Source organism: Atractosteus spatula (assembly GCF_055471065.1).
Source record: "Atractosteus spatula isolate fAtrSpa1 chromosome 16 unlocalized genomic scaffold, fAtrSpa1.hap1 SUPER_16_unloc_2, whole genome shotgun sequence".
NCBI classification, from domain to species: domain Eukaryota; kingdom Metazoa; phylum Chordata; class Actinopteri; order Semionotiformes; family Lepisosteidae; genus Atractosteus; species Atractosteus spatula.
In genome coordinates this window covers 497719-519153 of record NW_028296632.1, presented here as the reverse complement: position 1 = coordinate 519153, position 21435 = coordinate 497719, and the positions used below count along the sequence as shown (strand labels likewise).

The 21435-nt window shown below is 43.9% G+C and overlaps 6 non-coding genes across 6 annotated transcripts; 4 read left to right on the top strand and 2 right to left on the bottom strand.

Moving 5' to 3' along the window:
• The first annotated feature begins 9436 nt into the window (after window positions 1–9436).
• On the top strand, window positions 9437–9510 carry trnai-aau (transfer RNA isoleucine (anticodon AAU)). The gene has a single exon. It is a non-coding gene; the product is annotated as a tRNA-Ile (tRNA).
• Window positions 9511–12100: 2590 nt separating this feature from the next.
• On the top strand, window positions 12101–12182 carry trnas-cga (transfer RNA serine (anticodon CGA)). The gene has a single exon. It is a non-coding gene; the product is annotated as a tRNA-Ser (tRNA).
• A 934-nt stretch (window positions 12183–13116) lies between these two features.
• Window positions 13117–13189, bottom strand: trnar-acg (transfer RNA arginine (anticodon ACG)). The gene has a single exon. It is a non-coding gene; the product is annotated as a tRNA-Arg (tRNA).
• A 1616-nt stretch (window positions 13190–14805) lies between these two features.
• Window positions 14806–14887, top strand: trnas-gcu (transfer RNA serine (anticodon GCU)). The gene has a single exon. It is a non-coding gene; the product is annotated as a tRNA-Ser (tRNA).
• A 1333-nt stretch (window positions 14888–16220) lies between these two features.
• Window positions 16221–16302, top strand: trnas-cga (transfer RNA serine (anticodon CGA)). Its single transcript has one exon. It is a non-coding gene; the product is annotated as a tRNA-Ser (tRNA).
• A 934-nt stretch (window positions 16303–17236) lies between these two features.
• trnar-acg (transfer RNA arginine (anticodon ACG)) lies at window positions 17237–17309 on the bottom strand. The gene has a single exon. It is a non-coding gene; the product is annotated as a tRNA-Arg (tRNA).
• Between the last annotated feature and the right edge of the window lie 4126 nt (window positions 17310–21435).

Sequence of the window (21435 nt, the reverse complement as noted above, 5' to 3'; positions counted from 1 at the left end):
TCCAGTGAGAAGGGGCGTGGTCCCACTAAGCTCATTCACGCTTCCGGCATTCAGTGCGGAAGGTTTACCCTGTCCTGATCTCTCAAGCAGGGCTTGTTCAAGCCTGTCCAGGCGGGTTGCAGTCGACTCCCTTCGTCCAGCCTTCTGATAGGCTCTGCCTGTGCCCTTGCCTTCCCCGTAGCGCTCACGGCGGCTCTGACGCTTAGTGCGGTCCTGCCTGCCTATTTTGCGCCGGGGCTTAGCGGGCTCAGGAACCTCAGCTCCCTCGAGCTGAGGCGAGTCGTCAACCCTGCTGGCTTTAGTGGCGAACACGGCCGTTTTAGCAGGTTTTCGCTCTGAGGAAGCAGAGACTTCAGCTCCCCAGGCTTTTTGAGCCAACCTTCTAATGTCAGCCATTTTCATCGCTTTTGCATCAGTGTGCATCACAATCATTTTCCTGATTGAGGGATGCAGATTAGCAATGAATAAACCTTTGAAATTCACGTTCTCTTCGCAACCCTCTTCATTCCGCCCTGCAAAATAAGTGCGCCTAAGCCTCTCATAATAGTCGCGAGGGGCTTCAGCTTTTTCGTGCTTAATATGGTGCGCAGCGGCCACGGCAGCTATGGGATCGATAAAAGCCGAAAATTCTCCGATCATTGCCTGACACAGCTCCTCAAAGCTATTACAGACCTCCGGTCCTTGTCTAGACATCCACTCGTGGACCGCTCGGCTAGTAGTTTTCCTTACTAACATAGCCTTTTCCTGTTCGGACGCTCCGGGCATAAACTGCAAAGTATGTCTCAGCTCATCGATGTAGGTTTCCACATTATTCCCTGACACTGACGGGTCAAACCTTTCTACATCTTTGGCTAACTGCCTCAGGGAGTGGAGGTTAATTTTTACGGTTTCTCCGCGGGCAGGGGGACGGCCGTGATCAGGAGCAGGGGGTCTATGCCTGAATTGCATCGCCCTTGCGTCTCGCGCAGGACTCGGCGATCTCCCCCATGCCGATCCGACCACAGACCCTGGCCGGGAGAAACCTCCTCCCGGCGCGCTGGGTGAGCGCTCCGGGCTGCTAGGTGGGCTGGCATGCAAGTGGGATCTAGCCTGTTTTGCTTCCAGTACGGCAGCATCTAACTCCTTTTGCCTTTCCTGGCTGAGCTCATTTAAACGCTCAATTTCTTTTTCTTTTTCTTTCAAGCTCGCTTCCAGGTCTCTCCTAGCTACCTCAGCCGCAGTTTCTCTAGCAGACAGGTCATCTAATTTACCTAAAACTTCCCTGAGTCTGTCTTCACTTTCCTCATTTTTCACTCTCTTTTCTCTGATTATATCCAACAACTCAACTCGCTCCGCCTTATATCTTTCTAGCTTTCCCTGAAGCTTTTGAAACTTTGTCAGCTCGGACAAAGACAGTTCCAGCTGTTTAGCTAGATTTAAGGCGAAACTCGATAGGACCTGAACTGCGTTCACGGACCCTCCTGTGTTAAGCTGGTTCGCTACCTTAGCTACTAAATCTACTTGCAGCTTCTCAATATCATCAAAGTTCAACTTTTCGATACCGCTCCAGTAACCAGGATTGTCATCGCTAGAAATAGTACTTATAAGCGACTCCACTTCAGACATTTTAGCAGCCATTGTCATTACGTCAGAGAAACTTTAAGAGTATTACTTTTTTTTCTTTTACCAAAATACAGTATGGAATCTAAACACCCGAGCAGATGGATTTCCAATCAGTACACGTTACACTAAACGCTAGAAAACAGGGGGATTTCTTTACGCAGTTATCAGCACACCCGGTATTCGCGTATAGAAGCCGCGGTGCTGTGCTGAACTTGAACTCACAGCAATATCAGTTATTCTGTGCGATTGATTCTCATTTCATTCTAAACTCGCCCACCCAGGGACGCCATTAAATGTAGTGGTTTGATGGGTTTACTGAGACAATTATCAATTGTAGCAGTAATCACGAGGTTGTTCGTTGGGGCTTTTAGAAAATCAATCGTCAGAACAACTAACAACGCACACACACGGGTTCAATACACGAGATACATTTATTAATATAAACTGTGCACCAAACATATACTAGTCTGCCTGGATACGAGCGGCAGACCTTACTGTGAGGGTTATCAATATACAAGGTATATAATCTCGAAGAGATGCAAACACAAAGAGATACACAACAGAGAATATATGTCAATATATATCGTTCGGTTACCAAATCGCTAATCAGTGTTATTACCCACTGTTACTCTAAACTCGGAAGTAAATACATTACTCATGAATTAAATTGATAACAACTTGTGTTGAGGTACAATTAAATTCTCGAGACGCAATGTAGAACATGGGGTTTACTTATCCACTGTGTTTGGATTTGGAATTTCCCGGCACGAACACCAAACCAGCTGACAGGCTCTGTTGCAGCGGTTGTCCAATGGGCGTTGTGTCGGCGTCCTCTGGCTACCGGCCAACCAGTCGAGGTGCAGCTCGGAGTAGGACGGGCGGAGGAATCTGAATGCGGCGCGCAGGGCAGTCGTTGCTCCGAGGGGATCTACCAGCAGTCCGGCTGGCTAGTAGAAAGTCTCTATGCACAGAGTGTGACCGCGAGTCCTCACAAGTTACTCTTTTGCCTGGGAAGAAGCTGGTTCGTTCCCGGTCCAGCGCTGCTTCTGAATAAGCTATTCAGGTTGTCGACGAGGGTCCAACTGTAGGCTGCCGTTGATCAAGCGGAGCATTCACGTTGGTAGAATTCTGAATACGTACGGGATCCTCGGCCTCACGCTTAGAACAAAGTCCAAGTCCTTTTGCAGACAACTGCAGTTGTCACGTTATTGTCTCTGAGGATGCGTGAAAATGGCCAAGGAGAGCCCAGAACTGAGCTTGCGCTCCCTTTTTGATCAAGACCCAGATGTGTGCTGATTGGTTGAGAGTTTGGCGGGCATTGGATACCCACGTGGTATTACCACGCCCTGCCAGTCCCTGATTGGTTGGTCAAGGTGAGATATAAGTCACTTACTCTTGACACTTAGAAATGCAGTCCAGATGTCCATTCGGCACTCCCTAGACAGATAGGCGCCAGTGGATGACCATTGATCATGATAGCCAGGCTTAGCTAATTGCATCCCCGTCTGGGAGCTTGCTTCTTATCAAAAGAAAAACATCTTAAATCAGCTTGCATGAATTCTTTCTCTGTGGCTGCACCACAGAGATGGAGGGTGAGATGGGGCCTCCTTTAGGAGCATACCAACGCTTAATTCTGTCTTATTAACAAGCATTGCCACTACAATAGTTTAAAGAAAAAATACACACCAGTCTTCCATTTCTCCCTAAACATTTTAAGCATGAAATTTTTATGAAACGGTACCCAAATATGTGATTGCTGTATAGAATGAATTTTAATTTTTAAAAATTATTTAACACGAAAATTAAGCTGTTTACATCTTCCGCCTGAGAACAGTCACCCGTTGCTACCCAACGCAGAAACACAGCCACTAACTAGCAAAGAGAGGACATTAGCTAGCCAATATGATAAAGAAATAAATAATTATTTTGTTTATTTCTTTTGCACATTTATTTGAACATTTCCATCGATTGTACAAGCACTTGGAAACTGTCCAATCCCTAGTTCATCAAGCATTTACCGGTCTGGTGCCGGTCTGTGTCTTCTAGGATATAATGCCAGCGAACTCTTGTTTTTATGTCCACTATAACTACGCTGGGCAAACGTTCCGAGGTCAAATTCTTCCAGCACGGGGGTACCTTTAATGCGGAGACGACGGCACCGAATTTTTTTGGCGCGCCTTCTCTTTAAAGCCCTGGCCAAATATGAAGACAGTACGTACAGTTATAATTCAAACGGAATTAAAAACTACACATCCCAGTTACCACGGTGGTGCTTGTGATCATTGCGTTTAACCAACGAAACAGGGCGAAAAATCAGTCACATGACTTTGGGGCAGAGTTTCGAAAGCTTAACCTATCAGCAACAAAGCGAAATTTACACGATAGACTACCTCAAACTGTCAGTTACACGACTGTGTATGTCGCTTAAGCCACTCCTATTTGGCATTTTAGTTATGGAGGCAAGAAGACGCCCCCCCCCCCCCCTCTCTGGGTGTCTGATTTGCCGCCATCTTTAACTGTTCGGTGTCCGAATCGGAGTAGCTACGCGTACGAAATAAAGTTAATCCCAACTACAAAACATATATTTTTGTGGTAAGAGGGCGCAAAACATCAGTATTTACTGCTATTAATTACTGTACGATTTATAGTTGAAATCTGAGCCTAGATATAAAGTTAAAATCTCGACAAAGCAATGTAGGAAATACAGAGAAAATAAATCCTTTCTGACATCTAAAATCAGTTTCGATCAAGGTCTCTAAAACGAACAAGAAAAAGAGGATTTTCGGAGGGCAATTACGCTGTGTTTATATAGAATAACTGATTTATGAGCAATCTAATTTCTTGTTCGTTTAAAACAGTGAAATGTAGGCTGCAAAAGATCGCACCAGAAACAGCACTCTCTCTGCCTGTCATAGACGTTCAGGAAAGGCTGATTGAAGTCATGTCAAGTACAATAATTCGGTGATCAATAATAACAGTTGTAGGACAGTATATAAGGAGGATAAGGATTTTGAAGTTGACTCGAAATCTGATAGGTAACCAGTGCAAGGACTTGAAAACAGGTGTAATGCATCCCTGATAGGATTCTTGCTGTCATATTCTGAACATATTGAAGATTGCTCAGTGTGGATTTAATTTCCCCAGTGAACAGGATGTGCATTTATTAATTCTAGAAAAAAAGCCTTTCTTGATTTCTCTAGTTCCCTTTAAAATAAACTATTATTCCACAATGCAGAGTATTACATGGCCAGTATTTACACATGATATTTGTGATTTAAAGAAATTAACACAAGCAGCTTTTGGAGATTTAAGTGTTGGCTGAGTTATTGCAGGATAAAAGACTAGAGATGTTGGCAAGAAGAAGATAATTTGGGGAAAGCTGAGGAATACACTTATAACAAGAACACTTCCTAATGGGGTTAGGCATACTTTTGATGAAGATGATGAAGTTAACAGACTATATGTTTACATAGATACTGAAATAAGGATTGTATTTTAGATTATGTGTAGTTGCTGGCATTGAACTGTGTGTTGGATGCACATGAATTGAAGGAATGGGCAAACATAGCTGATGCGGATCCACAGAGCCAGCATATTAAGATGTTTATACTTAGAGGCAATTTGTTTAAATAACTAGGTATGGATACTGATGTGCAAGAGAGGTGGAAAGGCTGTTTCCTTAAGCCAGCACTATAAAATATTTTATTCTCAGTGAGATGCTGCCATTTCATCGTGGGTTTCTAACACTGTGTATAGTTCCATCCACACACTGCCTTTACTTCCATCCATTTCTAATCTCTTTATCCAGTACAGAGGATTTGGAGCCTATCCCAGTAAGCAACGGACACAAGGCAGAATACACTCTGGACATAGCGCCAGTCCGTCACAGGACAGACAGACACAAACACACACACACCAGGGCCAGTTTTCCCATAAACCAATTAACTTACCAGTATGTTTTGGAGTGCGAGAGGGAGTCATATCACACATATGGAGAAAAACCATGTAACCCAGAGAGAACATGTAAACCCCACACACACAGGATGGCAGGAATTGAACCTAGGACCCCAGTGCTGCAAGATAGCAATGCTAACCATTTCGCCACCATTATAAATGGATGGATAGCTTAGTTATCTTTCTAGTTCACAGGTTTGCATGCATGATTTAATTTTGAAAGCCACTGAGACATCAGGTACTACTGTTGTATTTATGAAAAAGAAACAAAACAAAAAACATACTAACAACTGTGCCATCCTACTCCTTAGTTAATACATTTTATTATTCATAAACAGTTAACATTGTTAGCAAAATATTTTGAATTATATTTAACCCTATTTTTTCTTTAGTTTTGTATTTAACTTATTATATGATAGTCAGACTTAATGTATATTTGAACAATGAAAATATATTTTTACAAGATGCGGGGGAAAGTGCAACAGCTTATTACAGTGCTAAATTTAATATTATTGATTGCTAATAGTTTATGCTAACACCTAACTTTCTTAATTAGATGTATTTAAAACAGTGAACTAAGTGTAACATACTATTCAGAAATACAATCGAAAATAGTTTTGTGGTGTTTGTATGGATGAAACGTTTCTAAAATGTATAACGTAACAAAATTAAAGACGATTAAAATCTGTAATCTTTCCACTTGTAATGTCATTAAACAGAACAACACGTTTCTGGTTTGTTTTAATTAGTATTAGTTAGTAGTTAGTAGTTTTAATTTAATTAGTATTGCAATTCGCACTGATTCACTTGCGAAGATATGGACTTAAGAATATTCGTGCCTGGTCAAAAAATGGCATTAAGCACTTAAAATTAATATGGTTAATAATAGTAAACTGTAACATGCTGTAACAAGATCGGTTAAACTGCGAAGAAAATGCTTTCAGAGAAAATGTTTCAGGTGTGAAGAATATAGATCTCCAATGCAATTTCAACCAAACCTGTTCCCACACACCCTGCCCCCACTACCATTAGAATATACACAAAGCACTGAAATCTTTCGAGCTAATGATCAGGTGACCCGAGAGAGAGCGAGAGAAACACCAAGGGGTGCGGAACCAGGGAACTATTTACATGGAAAACGGGCGATCTCCCCAGACTGTCCGCCCGTTTCACTGTTACCTGGATACCTCTTTATTTAGAACTCACTAACACTGATTTTTAGTTTCGAAGGATTCAAGTACGGTTTTAGATGAAAGGCAGCGACCTTAATCAAGCCCAAATCATAATTGAACCCATTCAGAGCCTACATTACATTTTAGCGTTTCATTCTGAGCAGAAGACCCTCACACCTGAAGAAGGCTTGCGTTTTCTCTCTTCTCTTTTAAGCATGTGTACAATGTGTAATACAATTACAATGTGTAATTACAATGCGAATCGTATGAGGGTGGGGGGGAGGTGTCTTTCGCTGGAAATCTCGCCTGCTTCTACTTTACGAGTACAACCCCCTCTCTGCCGGAGTGCTGGCTGTGACGAATTAAACCGGTTTCACAGGTTTCAATCACAGACCATGTGACATGGGAGTCAGGAAACTAACACACAGCGCCACCGGATTTGATAACACTATAAAAACGCTATAAAATAATGTGACTAGGCACAGAACAAGTTTACAGCACAGTACAATAATAAATGCTGACCATGACTTTAGAAGCATAAATTGCCTTACACTCAATTTAAACACAAGCTGTCTTTAGCCCTCTAAGCTGGTTCATACAGAAATGTAGAGATCCAGGCTCAGAACACACAGCTTCATTAGCGAATACATATGCAGGACAACTAGAGAAGACGTTTTACAGAGGATGGATTTTTAGAAACATCCCATCAGTGACATCACTGAAGTCAACTCCTAGGTACTGTAACTGTCGTGTGGATAGTTTCACAAGAATCAGACAAAGGTTTAAGCATCGCTTGTTCTAGATAAAACTGCAAAAAAAACAACAACAACCCATAATGTACTTCTTTGCGGCTCTGTTTGCCCAAATCATATATTCACAACGTGAAATCTAGAAAATAATATTACGTAACCAAAATCCGCAATATGGAAACAGAACCTGTGTAATTGTTGATAGATGATGTACTCGTAACATTTTTTCAAGACGAACTACAACATTTAAAAAATGACTTGTATGTACTTGATATCTCTAATCAATCCACGGGTCCCAGCACAAAACGAAACTAAAACGCATACCGTTTCGCGCTTCTTATTAGTTGCTCAAAAGTAATTTGACCGTATGAAATGCATAATATAAACCTAGAAACATATACGTGAGCAGTACTTAAGCACTGTAGTATCGGTGTTAAGACATACCTCTCAAATACTGTAAATCAAGTTAAAAATATCTCAAGACCGATTCTGGTCATAATGAAACCATGTTTCGTGTATGTTTTCTTTAAAGTACCGAGACCAGCCATATACTGTATGTTTATGTTCCAAAATTAATATCGTTTATGGCCTTCACACGCGTTGCAGTATGCTCTTATTCTTTTTATGCTCAGCTACTAAGATTTCCCTTCAGTGGTAAAATTAGATATGAATATTCAATACTTAAACGGGCACAGTTAAGACATTAAATATACATATACATACTGTATACATTACAGTTTTCATATGGTAATATGTTTATGTTCCTAAATCAATCTCTTTTATGAGCATGTGAAAGGCATGGTGAAGCGATTCTCAAAAATTACTGTACTTTGCATGATTGGAAACAAATGCGTGATTGCGAAATGCTGTGGTGTTACTTTTACAAAGATGGTCAATGAAAAAAAAAATGTTGACCAGGGCAATACTTTGAGTTTACACTTACAGCTTGTCCAAGGTCATTCATTATTAATACTATTAGTAATATTTTCGTTAAAGACTTTGATGGCCACAGCTCAAACATGAGAGGTTGAGCTTTATTAGCTCCACCTTGCGGAAATTCCGGATACTATTATTTTGCTAGTCGTATTATAGGAGAATTTACGGTAACTCGCGGTATTTACCGGTAGCTTGCGGTAGACTGCGTACAGCGTACCGCAAAATAATGCGGTATCGCCTGCGGATTTTGAATGGCTGCATCTGTAGGCTGCCAAAAGTCTCCGAAACCAAATTTTGATAGCAGAAAATTCTCACTCGTCCAGAAGTTCCCTTGGGACCCAACATCCAGCACAGAGTGGTAAAAAAACGTCTTTTTTGAAGACCCTTGCAGTGTGCATTGGTGGTTCAGTGGTAGAATTCTCACCTGCCACGTGGGAGGCCCGGGTTCGATTCCCGGCCAATGCAGTGGCTTTTGCAGTTAGCGGCTCCATCACTTGCATCCCCTTTCAACTCGCAACTGAAAACCCACTGAAGCTTAGAAGCTGTGAGCCAGGTCAGTAACCGCATGAGGGTGACCTACAGGGAAAAGCAAAGCTTACAGCTGGAAGCGGTGTTAATGGAGCCAGCGGTGGGACGCTCACCCTGAGGTCTGTGCGGGTCCCAATGCCCCAGTATAGTGACGGAGACGCTGTGTGGTAAAAAGGCGCCGTCTTCTGGATGAGATGTAAATCCGAGGTCATAGCTCTCTGTGCTCATTAAAAGTGACCACCAAAACCTTTGACAAAAGCTCTTGGTAATTGATGGTCTTCAATACTGCTTCTCCTTTAGGTACATTTGAAATCAGCTGAAAAATGCTATGAAATGGGGGGGCACTTCAGGCCAGTGTAGGATTTGGGTTACAAGAACCATTAAACAGCACGAGAAAGCCCGTACACTGAATCGCAGGGCTTTCTATTCAAAGAAGGACAAAAGAAACTTCCCTGAATTCCATTTTTTGCAGCACAGAGAGGACAGCAGGCACGAGGCCTGTTAGCTCAGTTGGTTAGAGCGTGGTGCTAATAACGCCAAGGTCGCGGGTTCGATCCCCGTTCGGGCCAGGCAGTCTCCTCCTCTCTTGCCAAAACCCGTTGCTTTCTTGCTGTGGTGAGATTGGTGGTAATGCAAAGACGCCACATACTGCCGACAGACGAGAGTGTTGCGGGAGAAGAGAGAAGTGATGGAAGATTGAAGAGTGTCCTAGGTGGAGCCAAGATGAAGTGTCACAATTGCCTAGGGGAGGATTTCAAATGTTTAAGATGGTAAAAATAACCGGAAATGATCCCCCAGTCCGGCGCAGTCTGACGTACTTCTGTCATATAAAGTGAAACTAGATGTCGAACTGGAGCCTCACCATTTGCATAAGTGAGGCTCCAGTTATACATCTAGTTTCACTTTAAATGACAAAACTGAAGAGACTTAAAAGAGCTGGAGAGGATTTCTTACAACTTTTGAGCCGGCACAGTTTTCGAAAACGTTTTCTTCACGCTGCACTATACAACACAGACAGCCAAGAGTCACCAAAACAAAACGAATTGACAGATAGGAGAAAAGTCCCACTCGTCCTAAAGTTCCCAAAATCCAGCACTGAGCGTAAACAAAGTGTTCAAGTAGCGTGGGAATGCTACCCCTAATGCTAGCTGGAGTTTGAGCGTCTGGTTCAGAGTTTGCTCAAGAGTTTACCTTTCACAGATGCGCAAAGATGAATGTTGAGGGTGCACGCTTCAAGGCGCCTTACAGTGCAGGGAGTGATTAGAGACGATTCGTGACGTGTGCTCGTTCCCATATACCGTACGCCCCGGGTTGCAGTGCTAGGATGACGTCCAATACCGCTTCGGCACGTAACGGCATTATATTCAAGTGCAGGACATGAGGGTTTTATTTTGTTCGTTTTGTTCTGCTCTGCTTTGCTTTGTTTTGCTTTCCATGGCGTTTGTAAGAGCGTCAATAAAAAGGCGATTCCTGCGTCTAACACGAATGTAAGAGCTATTTCAAGTGCGGCTTCTAAAATGCTTGTAGACATTTGTCTGTTGTTGATTGTTTTTTTGTGTCTAACAAAGTGCCATTTTCCTGTCCAGACGGGGAGACTTTATCATTCCCATATGAAGCAACCCTTAAGTCCTCTGAGGCGTGTCTGTCTGCAAGGTTTGTATTTTGGAAAGGTTTTTTTTTTTAACGGAGAACGACTTTGAAAAAGATTTCCGCCGGCGTCTCGCGATCCATGTGAGATTGTAGCAAGAATGCAGCAATAACAGCGTTTGCTGTAGTCGTGGCTGAGTGGTTAAGGCGATGGACTACTAATACGTTGTGCTCTGCATGCATGGGTTCAAATCACACACTTGTCGCTCTCCATGTCTGACACGTGTGGTACTAGAGCAGTACGTTTTCCAGCGGTGGCTGAACATGGTATAGTAGGCTAACGTTGGTATCAAGCAGTGACAATAACAGTGGTTAAGTGCCGCTACTGCCAAGTGACTCTGGGTTGAGACTGTTTCCATTTACTTGCAACGCAAATGGAGAAAGAGATTTTTGACAGTCTCTCGAGAGACTGCGCTAGGTGTTTAGAGATAGACTTTGTCAGTTCCCCCTGGAATGATGGCTTCTCAAATAGTTTGTGATTCCTCTAGACGTTTATACAGTAGAAGCATGGTTCGTGGCTTAAATTCAAGCTGACCAAGACTTAGGAAACGAGTTAGAGGTCTGATGCAGAACTGCGAATTCAGTGAACGGGAACACTACAGTACATTGCACTGCATGTGTGAGGAAAGCTGCCCACTTCAGTCCCTTGTCGACCGAACAGAGGACTGTAAAGGATACCACCAAGAAACTTTAGGATGCTGGTTGGAATTCAGCTCCAAAGAAGCCCCTTTGGATGTTATGTCATCAAAAAGTAAGAACAACGAATCTCCCTTTGATCAAAAGCGCAACAAAACTGTTTTCTGTGGAGCAGGTTTCAGACCCGTAGACCTGTTTTATTTTTAGGGCAGGGCGCATTCCCAAACGCGAATCTCCTGTTTTAGAAATGCTTTGGGCGGCGTGAAGTGAAAATAAGAAATGAACTCCAGATGCACATGGAAGCAATCAAGTGTTTCATCCGAGCTGTTTCAAAACTGCTCAAGAGCTTTCCTTTCACAGAGGCGCAACGATTAATGATGGCGGTGCACCCTTCAATGCGCCTTACAACTCTAGGGAGTGATTGAGACGATTCATAGCGTGTGCTCATTTCCCTATATTCCCCGTGCTGCAGTGGTAGGATGACGTACGTTACTGCTTCGACACGTAACGGCATTATATTCAACTGCAGGAGCTGAGGGCTTTCGTAAGCGCGTAAACCAAAGGCAATTCCTGCGTCTAACACTAATTTAAATGCTTTTCAAAGTGCAGTGTGGTGCAGCTTGTAAAATCCTTGTCCACATTTGTGGTTTGTTGATGTTTTTTCTGTCTGCCAAAGTTGCATTTTGACATCAGGACGGGGAGACTTTATCCTTTGAACGTGAAGCCACCCTTAAACCCTCGGAGGCGTGTCTGTCTGCCGGCACGTATTTTGTCAAAGGTATTTTTTTTTAACGGGGAGCGACTCTGAAAAGGTTTCCCCAGCCACCTCGCACTCGTGTTAGATTATAGGAGGAATGCGGCAGTGGCAAGCTTGCCGTAGTCGTGGCCGAGTGGTTAAGGTGATGGACTCGAAATCTGGTGGGGACTCCCCGCGCAGGTTCAAATCCTGCCGTCTACGGCGGCTGCCGCACATTGTAGTGTGCCTGCGCGGCAGAGGCGAAGTGCCGCTTCTCCTTTTCTGGTACTATAAAAACGCTAAATCGCTTGGACCCGCTGCCATGGAAATCAATTCTTCAGATAACCACACATTTTGCGTTCGCACGTCTGGTGCTCTACTTATGCCTTTGAAAATCGGATCAATAAAGCTCAAAGAACCGACAAGATAGGTGCTCGTAAAGCACGCAGTAAAGAATTCTTATCAGCGAGGGTTTCAGTGGGTTAACTGAGGAGAAGGCGTGATCGCTAATTGTTGAGTTTTTATTTGGTGTTAGAAACACTCTTACTGTGCATGAAGTGCAACAAATGTAGCCACAGAAATTGCATCGTGCTTTCATTTATGCTATTGCAGACACCAACGTTGCCTAGATAGAAAACCGAAAAAGCCGTGGGTTTGCTTGCCAGTCTGAAGGATCTCTCTTCGAATCTCTATCATTTGTCAATGGAAGTAAAAGGCGCTGCAATCTGATACGTTCACATTCAAACCCTCAGCTGTTGTTCGACTTTATTTCTTGACTAATTACAACTGAGTGTCGCATGAGCAGTTACGTAAACTTGTCTGCTATATTTGAACACAAATGCCGTTCTTCAATTAAAACTAACAGTACATTGTCAGGGACATTCAGTTATATACAAACAAGAGACAGACAAGAGAATATTTCTACCTTTCATGTGGACTACGTGTTGACTTACTGATCGGAATAATTGAAATGTTCGGGTTCATAGCCGATGCAGTGCGTGCTAATTAGAACAGCAACGCTGGGCTCTCAGCACCGTACTGAGCCCAGGTGCAGTTCATTTACATGAAGGAAATCTTGTACTGGGTACGATTACACCCACATACAGTAAGTAGCACAGGCTACTTAGGGAGTAGCCTGATGCGTTTAAAAGTGACCCGAGCCAGGCAGGAGTCGAACCTACAATCTCCTGATCCGTAGTCAGACGCGTTATCCATTGCGCCACTGGCCCTGGTGTCACACTGCACGACTGCAACCCAGTGAGCTCAGCACTGCAACTAGTAAAACATTACCCCTGGTCCATTCTTTTCCAAAAGTGAGAAACACCTGTTTTCTACATTGTGTCTGTTTAAAACCATATCTCTTTAAACCAAACCAAGAGTTTGTCCTTTGCACTGATATTCTGATTCATTTCGATTTCAAAGAAAAAAAAAACACTTTCTTCCAAAGCATCATAAAATTGTCCCTTCTTCCAGACTCTACTTCTCTCTTGTAGTAGTACAGCAGACCTTTCCAGGTGAGCAGATCACAGAGTCCGAAATGAGCTTCCTCCATCCAGCAAAGTACCTGAACATGACTCTGTCATCATAAAAGCACCCCTGTAGTAAAGCAATTAAATCCGAAATCAAGAGGGCAATTGCCTACTGAAGTTCAAGAAGTCATCAATTTTAACCTAGCAACACATTAAAGGCTGCATCTATACAAGTACGATTCTAGAAATGCTCACCAGATTACGTTTTAAGAAGGAACTGCGGCTCAGGTTCCGCCGAGATCTAAACTCGGATGGCAGGATTCAGAGTCCAGAGTTTGGACGGGTGGCGCACAGAGGGTCCATATACTGTAGATCCCTCAGTGATCTTCCGCGTGTTCAAACCGCCAGCGTGTGACTCCCCTGTCCCCGTGACCTCATTGCTCTGCTCTCGCCTGTGTGCAACCGAGCCCGACTCACGGTAAAGTGGAAAAAAAATGCCCTCAACGTGTGATTTACTCTGGAGCGAGGACAGATGTCACCTTCTTATCATTGAACAGGATGTATGTGATGTGGCGACTAGGTTCAATTTTTTATCCTCTTTAAAAGATTAAGGACTGGGTGAGCCTGATTTACTACCCTTTCAGCTAAGAACCCGACGTGCGGACCGTTTAAGCTACGTAGACTCGGTCGTTTAACTCTTCTCCATTAGCAGGGTTAAGGTTAAAGAAAAAACATTGCTGACTTCTTTTTTGTTTTCCAGCCGCGAGCGCTGATTAGCAAGGTTTGCATTTCATGTTTTGCAAGTTGCATTCTAAGAAAAACAAGTCGTTCAAGACAGGAAATGAATACTTGCATTTAATTAAGTCTAGCCGTAGGCGGTTGTCCATAATGACCAGTCCTGTTCGAGAAGACAGAACAAAAAAAGGAACCGCTGGGATTCGGACCCGGGATCTCCTGTTTACTAGGCAGGCGCTTTAACCAACTAAGCCACAGCGCGCCGGGAGCGCTGTCCTTTTGCAGCCACTTGGACACACAACTCAGACACATCTGCATTCGCTGTGCGCTCCGCCTGCTCGCTGAGCAAGTTGCCACCTTTACATACAATAGCAACATCGACACCAAGAGAAAGGATGACAAATGGCTTTTAACTGGAACTTTTCATGTCCAAGGAGCTCAATGTGCTTTCCGTGTACAACAGGGCCACTGAACTCCACACCGGCCACTGAAGCACAGCAGTGGCTTGCTGGCTTGACATCTCCCAAGGAAGATGTTGAAATTGCATGTGGAACAGGAAAATGACCCTCGAGTACGAGGGAAAAAAAAGAAAAAGAAAATCTGGAGCGCGCCAACTCATGTCCGGACAGCCTGGTTTCCTTGGCGAGGTGGCCGAGTGGTTAAGGCGATGGACTGCTAATCCATTGTGCTCTGCACGCATGGGTTCGAATCCCATTCTCGTCGCTCTCCATGGCTGACGCGTGTGCCTGTTCAAAGTCGGCCCTCGGTACTAGAGCAGTATGTTTTCCAGCGGTGGCTGAACATGGTATAGTAGGCTAACGTCGGTATCAGTAGTGCAGTGACAGAAACAGTATTTATGTGCTGCTGCTGCCAAGTGGCTCTGGGTTGAGACCGCGTTTTCACTTACTTGCAACACAAACGGCGAAAGTGTTTTTTGACAGTCTCTCGAGAGACTGCGCTAGGTGTTTAGAGATAGACTTTGTCAGTTCCCCCTGGGATGATGGCCTCTCAAATAGTTTGTGATTCCTCTAGACGTTTATACAGTAGAAGGATGGTTCGTGGCTTAAATTCAAGCTGACCAAGACTAAGGAAACGAGTTAGAGGTCTGATGCAGAACTGCGAATTCAGTGAACGGGAACACTACAGTACATTGCACTGTATGTGTGAGGAAAGCTGCCCACTTCAGTCCCTTGTCGACCGAACAGAGAACTGTAAAGGATACCGCCAATAAACTTTAGGATGCTGGTTGGAATCCAACTCCAAAGAAGCCCCTTTGGGTGTTATGTCATCAAAAAGTAAGAACAACGAATCTCCCTTTGATCAAAAGCGCAACAAAACTGTTTTCTGTGGAGCAGGTTTCAGACCCGTAGACCTGTTTTATTTGTAGGGCAGGGCGCATTCCCAAACGCGAATCTCCTGTTTTAGAAATGCTTTGGGCGGCGTGAAGTGAAAATAAGAAATTAACTCCAGATGCACATGGAAGCAATCAAGTGTTTCATCCGAGCTGTTTCAAAGACTGCTCAAGAGCTTTCCTTTCAAGAGGCGCAACGATTAATGATGGCGGTGCACCCTTCAATGCGCCTTACAACTCTAGGGAGTGATTGAGACGATTCGTAGTGTGTGCTCGTTTCCCTATATTCCCCGTGCTGCAGTGGTAGGATGACGTACGTTACTGCTTCGACACGTAACGGCATTATATTCAACTGCAGGAGCTGAGGGCTTTCGTAAGCGCGTAAACCAAAGGCAATTCCTGCGTCTAACACTAATTTAAATGCTTTTCAAAGTGCAGTGTGGTGCAGCTTGTAAAATCCTTGTCCACATTTGTGGTTTGTTGATGTTTTTTCTGTCTGCCAAAGTTGCATTTTGACATCAGGACGGGGAGACTTTATCCTTTGAACGTGAAGCCACCCTTAAACCCTCGGAGGCGTGTCTGTCTGCCGGCACGTATTTTGTCAAAGGTATTTTTTTTTAACGGGGAGCGACTCTGAAAAGGTTTCCCCAGCCACCTCGCACTCGTGTTAGATTATAGGAGGAATGCGGCAGTGGCGAGCTCGCCGTAGTCGTGGCCGAGTGGTTAAGGTGATGGACTCGAAATCTGGTGGGGACTCCCCGCGCAGGTTCAAATCCTGCCGTCTACGGCGTCTGCCGCACGTTGTAGTGTGCCTGCGCGGCAGAGGCGAAGTGCCGCTTCTCCTTTTCTGGTACTATAAAAACGCTAAATCGCTTGGACCCGCTGCCATGGAAATCAATTCTTCAGATAACCACACATTTTGCGTTCGCATGTCTGGTGCTCTACTTATGCCTTTGAAAACCGGATCAATAAAGCTCAAAGAACCGACACGATAGGTGCTCGTAAAGCACGCAGTAAAGAACTCTTATCAGCGAGGGTTTCAGTGGGTTAACTGAGGAGAAGGCGTGATCGCTAATTGTTGAGTTTTTATTTGGTGTTAGAAACACTCTTACTGTGCATGAAGTGCAACAAATGTAGCCACAGAAATTGCATCGTGCTTTCATTTATGCTATTGCAGACACCAACGTTGCCTAGATAGAAAACCGAAAAAGCCGTGGGTTTGCTTGCCGGTCTGAAGGATCTCTCTTCGAATCTCTATCATTTGTCAATGGAAGTAAAAGGCGCTGCAATCTGATACGTTCACATTCAAACCCTCAGCTGTTGTTCGACTTTATTTCTTGACTAATTACAACTGAGTGTCGCATGAGCAGTTACGTAAACTTGTCTGCTATATTTGAACACAAATGCCGTTCTTCAATTAAAACTAACAGTACATTGTCAGGGACATTCAGTTATATACAAACAAGAGACAGACAAGAGAATATTTCTACCTTTCATGTGGACTACGTGTTGACTTACTGATCGGAATAATTGAAATGTTCGGGTTCATAGCCGATGCAGTGCGTGCTAATTAGAACAGCAACGCTGGGCTCTCAGCACCGTACTGAGCCCAGGTGCAGTTCATTTACATGAAGGAAATCTCGTACTGGGTACGATTACACCCACATACAGTAAGTAGCACAGGCTACTTAGGGAGTAGCCTGATGCGTTTAAAAGTGACCCGAGCCAGGCAGGAGTCGAACCTACAATCTCCTGATCCGTAGTCAGACGCGTTATCCATTGCGCCACTGGCCCTGGTGTCACACTGCACGACTGCAACCCAGTGAGCTCAGCACTGCAACTAGTAAAACATTACCCCCGGTCCATTCTTTTCCAAAAGTGAGAAACACCTGTTTTCTACATTGTGTCTGTTTAAAACCATATCTCTTTAAACCAAACCAAGAGTTTGTCCTTTGCACTGATATTCTGATTCATTTCGATTTCAAAGAAAAAAAAACACTTTCTTCCAAAGCATCATAAAATTGTCCCTTCTTCCAGACTCTACTTCTCTCTTGTAGTAGTACAGCAGACCTTTCCAGGTGAGCAGATCACAGAGTCCGAAATGAGCTTCCTCCATCCAGCAAAGTACCTGAACATGACTCTGTCATCATAAAAGCACCCCTGTAGTAAAGCAATTAAATCCGAAATCAAGAGGGCAATTGCCTACTGAAGTTCAAGAAGTCATCAATTTTAACCTAGCAACACATTAAAGGCTGCATCTATACAAGTACGATTCTAGAAATGCTCACCAGATTACGTTTTAAGAAGGAACTGCGGCTCAGGTTCCGCCGAGATCTAAACTCGGATGGCAGGATTCAGAGTCCAGAGTTTGGACGGGTGGCGCACAGAGGGTCCATATACTGTAGATCCCTCAGTGATCTTCCGCGTGTTCAAACCGCCAGCGTGTGACTCCCCTGTCCCCGTGACCTCATTGCTCTGCTCTCGCCTGTGTGCAGCCGAGCCCGACTCACGGTAAAGTGGAAAAAAAATGCCCTCAACGTGTGATTTACTCTGGAGCGAGGACAGATGTCACCTTCTTATCATTGAACAGGATGTATGTGATGTGGCGACTAGGTTCAATTTTTTATCCTCTTTAAAAGATTAAGGACTGGGTGAGCCTGATTTACCACCCTTTCAGCTAAGAACCCGACGTGCGGACCGTTTAAGCTGCGTAGACTCGGTCGTTTAACTCCTCCATTAGCAGGGTTAAGGTTAAAGAAAAAACATTGCTGACTTCTTTTTTGTTTTCCAGCCGCGAGCGCTGATTAGCAAGGTTTGCATTTCATGTTTTGCAAGTTGCATTCTAAGAAAAACAAGTCGTTCAAGACAGGAAATGAATACTTGCATTTAATTAAGTCTAGCCGTAGGCGGTTGTCCATAATGACCAGTCCTGTTCGAGAAGACAGAACAAAAAAAGGAACCGCTGGGATTCGGACCCGGGATCTCCTGTTTACTAGGCAGGCGCTTTAACCAACTAAGCCACAGCGCGCCAGGAGCTCTGTCCTTTTGCAGCCACTTGGACACACAACTCAGACACATCTGCATTCGCTGTGCGCTCCGCCTGCTCGCTGAGCAAGTTGCCACCTTTACATACAATAGCAACATCGACACCAAGAGAAAGGATGACAAATGGCTTTTAACTGGAACTTTTCATGTCCAAGGAGCTCAATGTGCTTTCCGTGTACAACAGGGCCACTGAACTCCACACCGGCCACTGAAGCACAGCAGTGGCTTGCTGGCTTGACATCTCCCAAGGAAGATGTTGAAATTGCATGTGGAACAGGAAAATGACCCTCGAGTACGAGGGAAAAAAAAGAAAAAGAAAATCTGGAGCGCGCCAACTCATGTCCGGACAGCCTGGTTTGAACAAAGTGTTCAAGTAGCATGGGAATGCGACCCCTAATCCTAGCTGGAGTTTGAGCGTCTGGTTCAGAGTTTGCTCAAGAGTTTACCTTTCACAGATGCGCAAAGATGAATGTTGAGGGTGCACGCTTCAAGGCGCCTTACAGTGCAGGGAGTGATTAGAGACGATTCGTGACGTGTGCTCCTTCCCATATACCGTACGCCCCGGGTTGCAGTGCTAGGATGACGTCCAATACCGCTTCGGCACGTAACGGCATTATATTCAAGTGCAGGACGTGAGGGTTTTATTTTGTTCGTTTTGTTCTGCTCTGCTTTGCTTTATTTTGCTTTCCATGGTGTTCGTAAGAACGTCAATAAAAAGGCGATTCCTGCGTCTAACACGAATATAAGAGCTATTTCAAGTGCAGCTTCTAAAATGCTTGTAGACATTTGTCTGTTGTTGATTGTTTCTTTGTGTCTAACAAAGTGCCATTTTCCTGTCCGGACAGGGAGACTTTATCATTCCCACATGAAGCCACCCTTAAGTCCTCTGAGGCGTGTCTGTCTGCAAGGCTTGTATTTTGGAAAGGTTTTTTTTTTAATGGAGAACGACTTTGAAAAAGGTTTCCGCCGGCGTCTCGCGATCCGTGTGAGATTGTAGCAAGAACATGGTGCGGCTTCTTAAATGCTTGTGGACATTTGTCTGTTGTTGATTTTTTCTTTGTGTCTAACAAAGTGCCATTTTCCTGTCCGGACGGGGAGACTTTATCATTCCCACATGAAGCCACCCTTAAGTCCTCTGAGGCGTGTCTGTCTGCAAGGCTTGTATTTTGGAAAGGTTTTTTTTTAATGGAGAACGACTTTGAAAAATGTTTCCGCCAGCGCCTCGCGATCCATGTGAGATTGTAGCAAGAACGCAGCAACAGCGGTGCTCACTGTAGTCGTGGCCGAGTGGTTAAGATGATGGACTAGAAATCCATTGGGGTTTCCCCGCGCAGATTCGAATCCTACCGACTACGGTGTTCTTCTCACGTCGTCGTGTGCTGGCGCAAGCAAGGAAAAGTGCCTTTCTGCTTTTCCTGGTGGTTTTAAAACGCGAGATCGCTTGTACCCGCTGCCTTGGAAAGAAATGTCTACATGTTTACTTGCACATTGTCTATTGTTTGTTTGTACATTGTCTTGATGCACTGTTTGCACTTTGTCTTGTTTTTTACACTTGTTTTACAATCGAGAGACCTTCTGTAAGTAAGAATTCCATTGTACCAGTACCGGTTACATATGGCAATAAAGTTCAAGTTCAAATGCTTCAGCGTCCGCAAACGGCATTTTGCAGCTGGAAGCAGATGGCGACGCTTTTTGCGGTCGCGTGTCTTGTGCCCCATTTCCGGCCTTTAACATCGAATCAATAAAGCTGTTCGAACCGACACCATAGGTGCTTTTCTTACAACTTTTGATCTGACTCAGTTTCGGAATGCAATTCCTGAACATTGCGAGAGACAACCTACAGATGCAGCCATTCAAAATGAGCGGTAAAAACCCGTGGTACAGTAACCAACCCGCAGGGCACCGTAGGGCACCGCGGTAAGTGATTGGCTGGCCAAAATGACCGACAGGGGCACTCGTGGTGCATTGGTTGGTAGTGAAAAGATTTAATCATCTAATGTCTTTACTGTGCACATTTCAATCTGCTTAGTTTTGAATATTTATATGGAATTGTACCACTAAAGGGAAATTTTAGTAGCTGAGCATAAAAAGAAGAGGAGCATAACGCATCTGAAGGTCATAAACGATATTAATTTAGGAACATAAACATTACTGTATGTACATAAACTGTACTGTGTATGGCTGGTCTTGATAGTTTAAAGAAAAAATACACACCAGTCTTCCATTTCTCCCTAAACATTTTAAGCATGAAAGTTGTATGAAACGGTACCCAAATATGTGATTGCTGTATAGAATGAATTTTAATTTTTAAAAATTATTTAACACGAAAATTAAGCTGTTTACATCTTCCGCCTGAGAACAGTCACCCGTTGCTACCCAACGCAGAAACACAGCCACTAACTAGCAAAGAGAGGATATTAGCTAGCTAATATGATAAAGAAATAAATGATTATTGTGTTTATTTCTTTTGCACATTTATTTGAACATTTCCATCGATTGTACAAGCACTTGGAAACTGTCCAATCCCTAGTTCATCAAGCATTTACCGGTCTGGTGCCGGTCTGTGTCTTCTAGGATATAATGCCAGCAAACTCTTGTTTTTATGTCCACTATAACTACGCTGGGCAAACGTTCCGAGGTCAAATTCTTCCAGCACGGGGGTACCTTTAAAGCGGAGACGACGGCACCGAAATTTTTTGGCGCGCCTTCTCTTTAAAGCCCTGGCCAAATATGAAGACAGTACGTACAGTTATAATTCAAACGGAATTAAAAACTACACATCCCAGTTACCATGGTGGTGCTTGTGATCATTGCGTTTAACCAACGAAACAGGGCGAAAAATCAGTCACATGACTTTGGGGCAGAGTTTCGAAAG